Genomic DNA, 9362 nt, shown 5'->3' with positions numbered 1-9362 from the left:
ACAATATAGCGTATCACATCAAATTACGTCATTTTTATATTTAATCTTTAGAGATTTTTTTAACTAAAACATTTCTATTTGAGTAATAAGTGCGAAAAATTCTAAACATAGTCATATTTTATGAAATATGAAGATAAAAGAGTAAATCACATATTTTTAAGTGGTGTGTAGGAATGTGAGACTTTTGTGTAGCACGACTCAACAAGTGCAGAGGATAGCAGTTTTTCGGCCAAACAAAACTTTTGTAAGTACTTCTAAAATAATTGAAGAAGTTGCACCTCTTTTATGATTTTAAGAACAGCTCTGCTACAGACAACTGAGCAGCGAAATCTTGGGGGAATCAGCTGCCATGTCAACCGGAGAAAAAAAAAACACCGCTTATTCTTTTTCTGTAGCCCTTAGGACTTTTATCAGATACTTTCTCACTTTCCCACAACACACCCACAGTTCAATGGCCATCACGTCTCTCTCACTTCTCCAACCGTCTCTCTTCTCACCATATTCTTCTTTTTCATCTTCTTTTTTTTTGTGAGACTCAATTCTGGATCCACAATAACTTCATCTCTTTTTTTTCTTCTTCTTCTTGTACGAAATTCAATACAACGGTCTCTACGGGGCACTTTAGATCAGTATTTAATGCTTCCGGGGACAACTATGCCACTCTTGGGGTTCCAAAGTCTGTCACTAGCAAGGAAATCAAGGCAGCGTATCAAAAGTTAGCACGCCAGGTACTGAATTTTGCTTTGGGGCTTCTTCTTTGAAATTTGAAAGGGGAGGCAGAGGATCGAAGGGAGAGGCAGAGCTTTCGGCTTCGAAGGGATTGTGTTGTCAGTTTTGTGTGTTGATTTCGTGTGGGAAGATGGGGTTGAATGGGGGGATTCGTGCTTGAGGAACACGAAGGAATGAAGATGGGGAAGATAGCTCTGGAAATGGTGAGAAAGGAAGAAACGATTCGTTTTGGACTGTTACAGGCAAACGACGTCGTATAATTTTTCCACATGGGATGCGGTGCCCCCATGATTCCCCTGCCCAGTTGCCTATAGATTTTTTCTTTTAAAAATGTAAATGCAAAAATTTTAAAATTAGAAACAAGAATTGCGTTGTTTAGTCCAAATTCCCAAGTAGGATGATGAGATGGGTTGAGAATGTTTTAAAGTTTTTTGTAATTTATTTTTAAATATTTTTTAAATAAAAAATAAGTATTAATTTTAAATTTTTAAATTTTTCATCTCATCATTAACTATTTATTATAATTTTTTAAAATTTTTAAATAATACAAAATTTTCAAATTTCAAAATAAAACTTTATTTTTAAGTAATTTTTTAATTTTACAATATTTTTATTTAACTCAATTTATCTCGTTACCATTTAACATTCACGTAATTAAATCTCATTTATTTTTACAGATAAGATGAGTGGAGATAAAAATTGAAAATTAAATAAAATATTATTAAAATAATTTTTAATATTATTATTTTTTAAAAATTTTAAAAAATTTGAATTATTTATTTTATTTTATATAATAATTTTAAAAAATAAAATAAAAATAAAATAAGATAAAATAAAATGAAATTTATTGGAAAAACAAACCGGCCTGCATTCACTTTCCATGCCCTGCATTCATTCACTTTCCATGCCCTGGCCTCCTAGTCCTGCGGCTCCTGCCCCATATCCTGCATTCAATGACCCCCTATCTTCTCGAGTTTCCAGCCCAAAACACTCATTAATTCCCATTTTCGATGTTGCCAATCTGTATGTCTCCGCCTTTTTTTTTATTATTATTATTAGATATTTTTTAATAATATTACATATAAATAATATTAAATATAATTACAGTATAAGTATTGTATATTTTTTTATTTAATATTAAAAAAAATTAATTTTTTTATTTAAATCTCATATTTATTTATTTTTTTTTTAAATAAATGTCCAACACTTACATCCTCTATTACTTTGTATCCCATTTCTATTATTTTTTTGTTATCGTTTTCACAACTTTTTTGTTCTTTGGGTGATATAATGGTGGGAATCTTTCCCCTATCAATTATAACCAATATCACATTAAATTAATCTAATTACTCAATATAAGGAATTTTTTTTAATTAGTATCACCATAGATCCAAAATAAGTAATTCCCATGAAAATAAGAATAATAAGTATATAGGTGGTTGTCAATCCATACTAAGGATGCAAAAATTGTGGAAGTAGTCATGGGACCGAGGGTGGAGGGTGGCTGTTTGTTGGGAAATAAATGAGAGAAAAAACAAGGAAAAACTGAGAAAAAAATTGAAAAGGAAAAATGAGATAAGAGGCGGAGGATGAAACACAACGACGAATCTAGGTGGGGCCAGCAGGAAAGACCCCTAAAACTAGGGTTGCAAATGAACAAAGCTCATTACAAGAAAACTGCTTATTTGTGACTAGTTAATTCTGACGAAATGACTATTTACAGCTAAAATGAATTTGTTTTGGTCACAAATAGTCTTTTCGTCGTAATTAAATGGTCACAAAAACTCGTTTTTCTTGTAGTGGCTATTCATGAATAGTTTGAGTTCAACTCGTATAAATTCGGTTCGGACTTGATTCATTTGATAAATGAGTTGTTTACGACCACTTATATTGATACAAATATTTAACGAGCTAAATTCATATAATCTTGACTTGACTCAGTTTAACCTCGTGAACAAAATTTGTATAGACTCGACTCGACTCGTTTTGAGTTTGTCACAATAATAGGAATATTTCTATATATATCCTTACATATATTCTTTTATTGTATATATTTTATGTGTTATGTGTATTATTTTTTATACTTTGTATATGTAATGTACTTTGTTAATTACTTTATATATAACAAGGTGACGAAAAAATAATGTTGACTATAATAATGTATTAAATTCACCAAAGAGTTATTAAGTCAAATGTTTATAAAGAGTAATCAACCCTAATTTGATTACGACACTTTCTTACCTAATTCTATTTTGATTATTTGGCCATGTTTAATGCTATATCATTATAATTGAATACTTTAATATTAAATTAATAATTTTAGTATGTAATTTTTAAAATCACATGTACTAGGCATTCTTGATGTAAGTCTAACATTAGTGTTGCCCAAGACTTCACTTCTTAGTACGTATGACATCATTTTAATACTATTTGCATAAATTCCAACCATCACTTGAGTACTATTTACATAAATTTAAGCTATTAGCCTTTCAACTTTTTCCCAAGACTTCAATTCCCAGCATATGACATCACTTAATACTATTTACATCAGTTTCCTCTTCTAACATGCCACCATACGGTTACTTTTTCCAACTTAAAACTTTTCACAATTTCTTTCTCTTCTTTCATCTGGTTGTTTATTTTGTAATTGGAGGACTGACTTTTCCTTCGTCTAGTTGCTTGCATAGTCCTGTGGTGGGACATTTTCAGATTGAGGAGATGTGTTGCACAAAGACATTGTGTTGTTTTTGCCCGATAGTAGAGATATTTCGGGAATGACTAGTGAGGCTCATAAGAGGGAGAAAAATTGTGTCTCGGTCTGGTGCTATGTTTTTTCTTTGTCTTAGTGGCTCTCTGTATTTACTTCGTCTCAATGCATTGTGGCCTATGGGTATGGTGTTTGTCGGTCTCCTTTGTCTTCTCTGTCATTTTTTTTTTTTGTTTCCCGTTTGCTTTATTCTCTATATTTCTCGATTCCTAGTATTTGTTCTTTGTCTCGATGTGTTGTGGTATGGTTCTTCTCGATTCCTTTTTTGTTCTCTCAGTGGTGTGGATCTGAGCAATATTCTTAGATTTTTTTTCCTTTATTTTTACATCCGACAGTAGTGTGTGTTAATTATTTTCTTCTCGATTTTTTTTGTGGCCGTTGGATCTTTTGTGTTTGATTTTTGTTGTTGATTTTCTGCAACTATTGGTTGTGCTGGTAGTAGTGTTGTTGATTTTTTGTGTTTATTTTTGTTGTTGATTTTCTACTGCTATTTTTATAGTGTTCATATAGTCTGTAATTTAGTATGTAAAAATACTTCTAGTTTTGTGTTAATGGCTTATATTCTCTTTAAAAATACTTTTAGATTGATTAAATGTAGTAGTTTTTATTCTTTAGTTTTTTGTTTGTTGCTTATATTCTCGTTAAGTTTAATTACTTAATAAACAATGCACTTTTTTGCACAAATTTTAGGTTATAATGTTCTATATTTGTCACAAACTTACATGTTCCTATCGTCTACATGATTATAGTTATGAGTAAAATTATGAAGTTATGTCATATATATATATATATATATATATCGAGTTATGTCATGTTTTTTTATACAAATTTTTATATTTGTCATGTACCCTAAATGAGATTTCTAATTTCAATATTTGATTGATTGGTTTAAGGTTAATGAAATAAAAAAAGATTTATCTAAATCACTTCCTTTCCTTTTGTCAAAAGAGGAAGGCATTGTGGAGGATTGTAAATAGAGATCCTACCTGTTCCTAAGAGGAAAATTATGCCATATCCTGCCCTCCATCCCACCCTCTCCGCCTTCTTTGCAAATCAAATCTGTTCACATATGCCTTACGGGAAATGGTCAAGATATAACGAAGGACACACTTAATAAATAGAATAATTATTAGATTAAGATAGTTAGGAGTATAGATGTATTATATATAATACTCTCGCTCTATCCAAAATGGCATATCATTACATCCTATGATAATATATGAATACAACATCATCTATACATCAGACTGACTACCTAATAATTTCCTACTTAGGATGAGTGCTATTCTAAGAGAGTACGTTGTCTTGAATGCTCGTCCATGGCTTTGCTTAATAATAAATGGCTAATAAATATTTATGTGGTTCTATACTGAGGCCTACGTCCATAGGTCTTGGGTGTATCCACTATAAACACGGTTGAATACAAGCTCTACAATCTCACTAAGTTCTCTACAATAACTAAGCTCTAGGAAATGCATCGGTGGTGGTCCTTTACCAGTGTATTGGATTATCTTTAGGCTGCTATTCTCCTATATTCCTGTTTTCCCTAACCAGCGATCAAGACGATGTGATCATGATAGTCTCTTACAGTTGGACCGGATCAACAAAATGCAGCACGCCCCTCTTGACTACGGCTTTTAGTCGTAGGTTTATAGTCTGTTTATCAAACTATATTAAAACCGCTTTAAAGCGCCATCCCCTTGTGGGATTGGGTTGGAGTCAAGTTTTTGGCTTAATAACTCGCTTTTTTATTTTCATTTTCGGTGCTATTTTTGTTGTGTTTGGGTGATTGTTGGGACTCTCATCTCACTGAATCTTATATCCTTATAACCGTTTAGTTTATCTATACAATGCTTAACTTGCCAAGAAGAAGAAAAAAAAACTAAGCTCTAGGAAAGTCGTCTCAAAGCTCTCTAGTTCTCTCTTTCTCTACCGCAGTCCCTCCAAACCTCAAAGGAAACAGTCCCTCTCTATCTTGCCTCTCTCCCCTCTTCAAGTCTCCTTTCCCTTGCTTTGTTTCTTGCCCTCTAGTTTTATGTTCTTCCCTTTATGTCCGATCAAGCTTTGTTATTAGCATACCCTCTCTATCTCCCTTCCATACATAGCATAATGGGTTTTAATCTTTATTGCCATTTGCTGGGCTTTAACCCTTGCATTTATTTTTTTCCCTAACACATTAACAGTTTTTATATCATTTACTTAAATTAAAAATAACGTAAAAGATATCATGTCAAATCAACAATAATGATTGAGAACGACAAAATAGTGGATGAAAACTGTATTTTCCTAAAATTTTGTGTCTTTTTTACAAAGAAAAAGTCTTGAGAGCAGCCACTGTTTGCTGCATCCAAATTCCACACATTACGTGTCGAAACGGGTGTAGCCATTGAGAGCTAAGTTGAGATGAGAGAGAGGATGAAAAAGAGAGTTATTGATGAGATAGAGAGAGAGAGCTACTGAGGAGAGAGAGACCGAGATGAGAGAGAGAGTCCGAGATGAGAGAGAGAGTCGATGAGAGAGATAGACTGAGATGAGAGAGAGAGAGACGATGAGGGATGAGAGAGATCTAATGAGAGAGAGAGGAAGAGAGAGAGGGGAAGGTCTGGTGCGTCTGGTGCATTTTGCACCAAAAAAAAAAAAGAAAAAAAAAACTAAAGGACCAGAAGCAGCCAGATAATGTGTGCAATGTGTGTAGGACTGTTCATCCGGGTACCCGGCCCGGTCAGGAACCCAGAAAATCGGGTTCCGATTCCGGGTTAACCTGGACCAACTCAGTCCGGGTACGGGTTTGAAACCCGGTACCCGGATCTTTATTTTTTTTTTAATAAAAACCGATATCAAAACGACTTCGTTTTGATACCGGTTATATTCTTCTCCCCCCCCCCCCCCGGTCACTCTCGCTCACTCTCTCTTGCTGTCTCGTTACGCTACGAAGTGCGAAAACATAGAAACCCTAAGCCCCTGCCTCCATCACCGTGACCCCGTGAGCTGTGACCCCATAACCGTCCGCCGCTCATCCTCGCCCCATCTCGGTCGCTGCATCTCGTACTCTCTCTCTCTCTCTCTCTCTCTCTCTCTCTCCCTGTAACTATGATTTTGGACCTCCATTGGATGGGGTAATCACTTGGTTGAGTAGAGTATTGGACCTCCATTAGATATCTGGGTTTGGTTTTAATTGTTAGGGGAATACCCAACTTGATTTTATTTGTTGGGTTTGCTTGTTCTAACTGGCTTGATGTGTTTTAGGGGAATACGACTATGGTCCACGGATAATTAATATTGGTCTTCTTTTTAACTGAATTTAATTCAGGAAACTTTGGTCCTATAGTTTCAGCTTTCTATAGTGATCTGACTCGTATTCAATAAACATGTTTATCTCTTTGTTTTTGTCCCTTTTTGCCCTACTATCCAGTCAACTTGGAAATATTCATTGTTTTTTTTTTACTGAAATGGCTCTGTTTGTATTCTCAATCTGAGACTTGGTTGCATTTTAAAGATTATAATATTAAGAGGTCAGTCCAATTGATCATTGAGTTCAAGTATATATTGTCATGCACTGAAGTTCAACTACTCATGAAAGTTCAGTTTGAATATTGTAAAATAATAAACAACCATTTAGTGTTTATTATATTTGATTATTAGTGTTATAATTCTATCTCTCTCTCTGTGTGTTATATTTTATTATATTTGATTATTAGTGTTTGGTATTTTTATTACTCAATAATAGATGGAAGAAGATTTTGTGAGTTGTAATGTCGGTACAACCCAAGGGGTTGGTGGTGACTCCTCGTCTATTCCAGTGGATGTAGAGGAGCATGGGAGTATTCCAACCCTTTCATCCACATATACACAACAACCTACCCATTCCATCCCACCTTTACCCAAGCAATAAAAAAAAACACCTAGTAACCAATCGGTGGTTTCGGAACACTTTACTAAAGTACAACTTATTGACCAAAATAACCCAAAAGCTCAGTGTAATTATTGCGCTAAGCTACACAGTTGTCACTACAAGAATGGCACTTCATCTATGATACACCCCCTCCAGAATGCATGTAAAACTTCCCTTCTTAGATATAAAGGAGTTGGAAAAAGTCAGTCATCTGATGTTAAGAGGGATGCAGAGGGAAGAGTATGTAGCCCACAATGTCTAGTGAAGTATGATGCAGAAAAACTTAGGGTGTCAACTGCTAAGTTTTTTATTAGGTGTGAATTGCCTTTTAGGCTTGTGGAGAACCAAGGATTTGTTGAGTACGTGGCTGATTTAGAGTCTCGATTTACTTTGCCATTCCGAATCACTTTAAAAAGGGATTGTATTAAGCTGTATAATGAAGAGAAGATACAGCTAAAAAATTTGTTGGATGGTCAAAGAATCTCTCTAACCACCGATACCTGGACATCGGTGCAAAATATGAACTACATGCACAAAAAAATAATAAAGTTTTACCAAATTCCCAACCATAAGGGCGAAACTATTGAGAGAGTGTTAGACTTGGGGTTGCATGATTGAGAGATTAATAAGATCTTGACTATCACAGTTGATAACGCCTCCTCTAATGATGTTACTGTTGATTACATGAGGAGGAGAATAAAGAATAGTGATTGTACCATATTGGGTGGTGAGTTTCTTCACATGCGGTGTGCTGCCCATATATTGAATTTGATTGTTATGGACGGCTTGAGAGATGTTTATGAGTTTGTAACAAGAATTAGAGATGCCGTTAGATATGTGAAATCTTCACCGTCGAGGTTTGCCAAGTTCAAGGCTTGTGCGATAAAGAAAAATATTAGTGGGAGGATGATTTGCTTGGATGTTCCTACTAGATGGAAGTCCATATATTTGATGTTGAGTACCGCTGAAAAACACAAACAAGCCTTTGAACACTATTATATGTGTGTGGATAGTGAATTCGTGAACCCTACTGTTGATGATTGGAAAAAAGCACATATTTTTGTAGAGTTACTGAAAGTATTTTATGATGTTATATTGAACATTTCTGGTTCTTTGTATGCGACGGCTAATATATACTTCCAAGAACTCTGCACAATTGAAGATACATCAAATGATATGTGCAATAGTCATGATATTATCACTAGCACCATGGGCATAAATATGAAAAGTAAGTATGAAAAATATTGGGGTAGCACAGATAGGTTCAACTTGATGATATATGTTGCTTTTGTGCTTGATCCACGATATAAAATGATAGCAATGAAGTTTTGGTTGAATCAGTGCAAAGGGGATGAGTTGGCGGATAGGATAGAGGCCAAGGTTAAACTCTTGTTAAGCCGCTTGATTGAGCAGTATAACAAATTTCGTGTGGGTAGTGGGGGGAGTTCTAATGTGGCTCAAGGGAGGCCAAGCACTACTTCTACTTCTACTTCTACTACTATCTCGACTAAATTTGATATCAGGTTAGAGAAATTTCTTCTGGAACAAGGGTTTATAGAGTTTAGATCGGAACTAGATCGGTATTTGTCTGAAGGGTGTGCTCAAAAATCACCCAGTTTTGATATTTTGGATTGGTGGAGAGTTAATGCCACCAATTATCCTGTTCTTGCTGAGGTAGCACGTGATGTGTTAGCCACCCCCATTTCCACTGTTGCCTCGGAGTCCGCATTTAGTATTGGAGGACGCATCTTGGATCCTTTTAGGAGTTCATCGTCTCCAGAGACCATCGAAGCCCTCATTTGCACTCAAAATTGATTAAGGACCAAACCTGTCGACATCCAGGAGTTGGAAGAATACGTACAGTCGATGGATCTTGAAGGTAAGTTTGAAACTTGAAATATTTTTTTAATATCTATCTATCTCGGTTTATTATATATCTAACTCATTTTTAATATTTTTTTAGATGATTATGTA

This window comes from Juglans microcarpa x Juglans regia, chromosome 5S, assembly GCF_004785595.1.
Source record: "Juglans microcarpa x Juglans regia isolate MS1-56 chromosome 5S, Jm3101_v1.0, whole genome shotgun sequence".
Taxonomy (NCBI): Eukaryota; Viridiplantae; Streptophyta; class Magnoliopsida; order Fagales; family Juglandaceae; genus Juglans; species Juglans microcarpa x Juglans regia.
Note: the sequence above shows the minus strand (reverse complement) of the source record.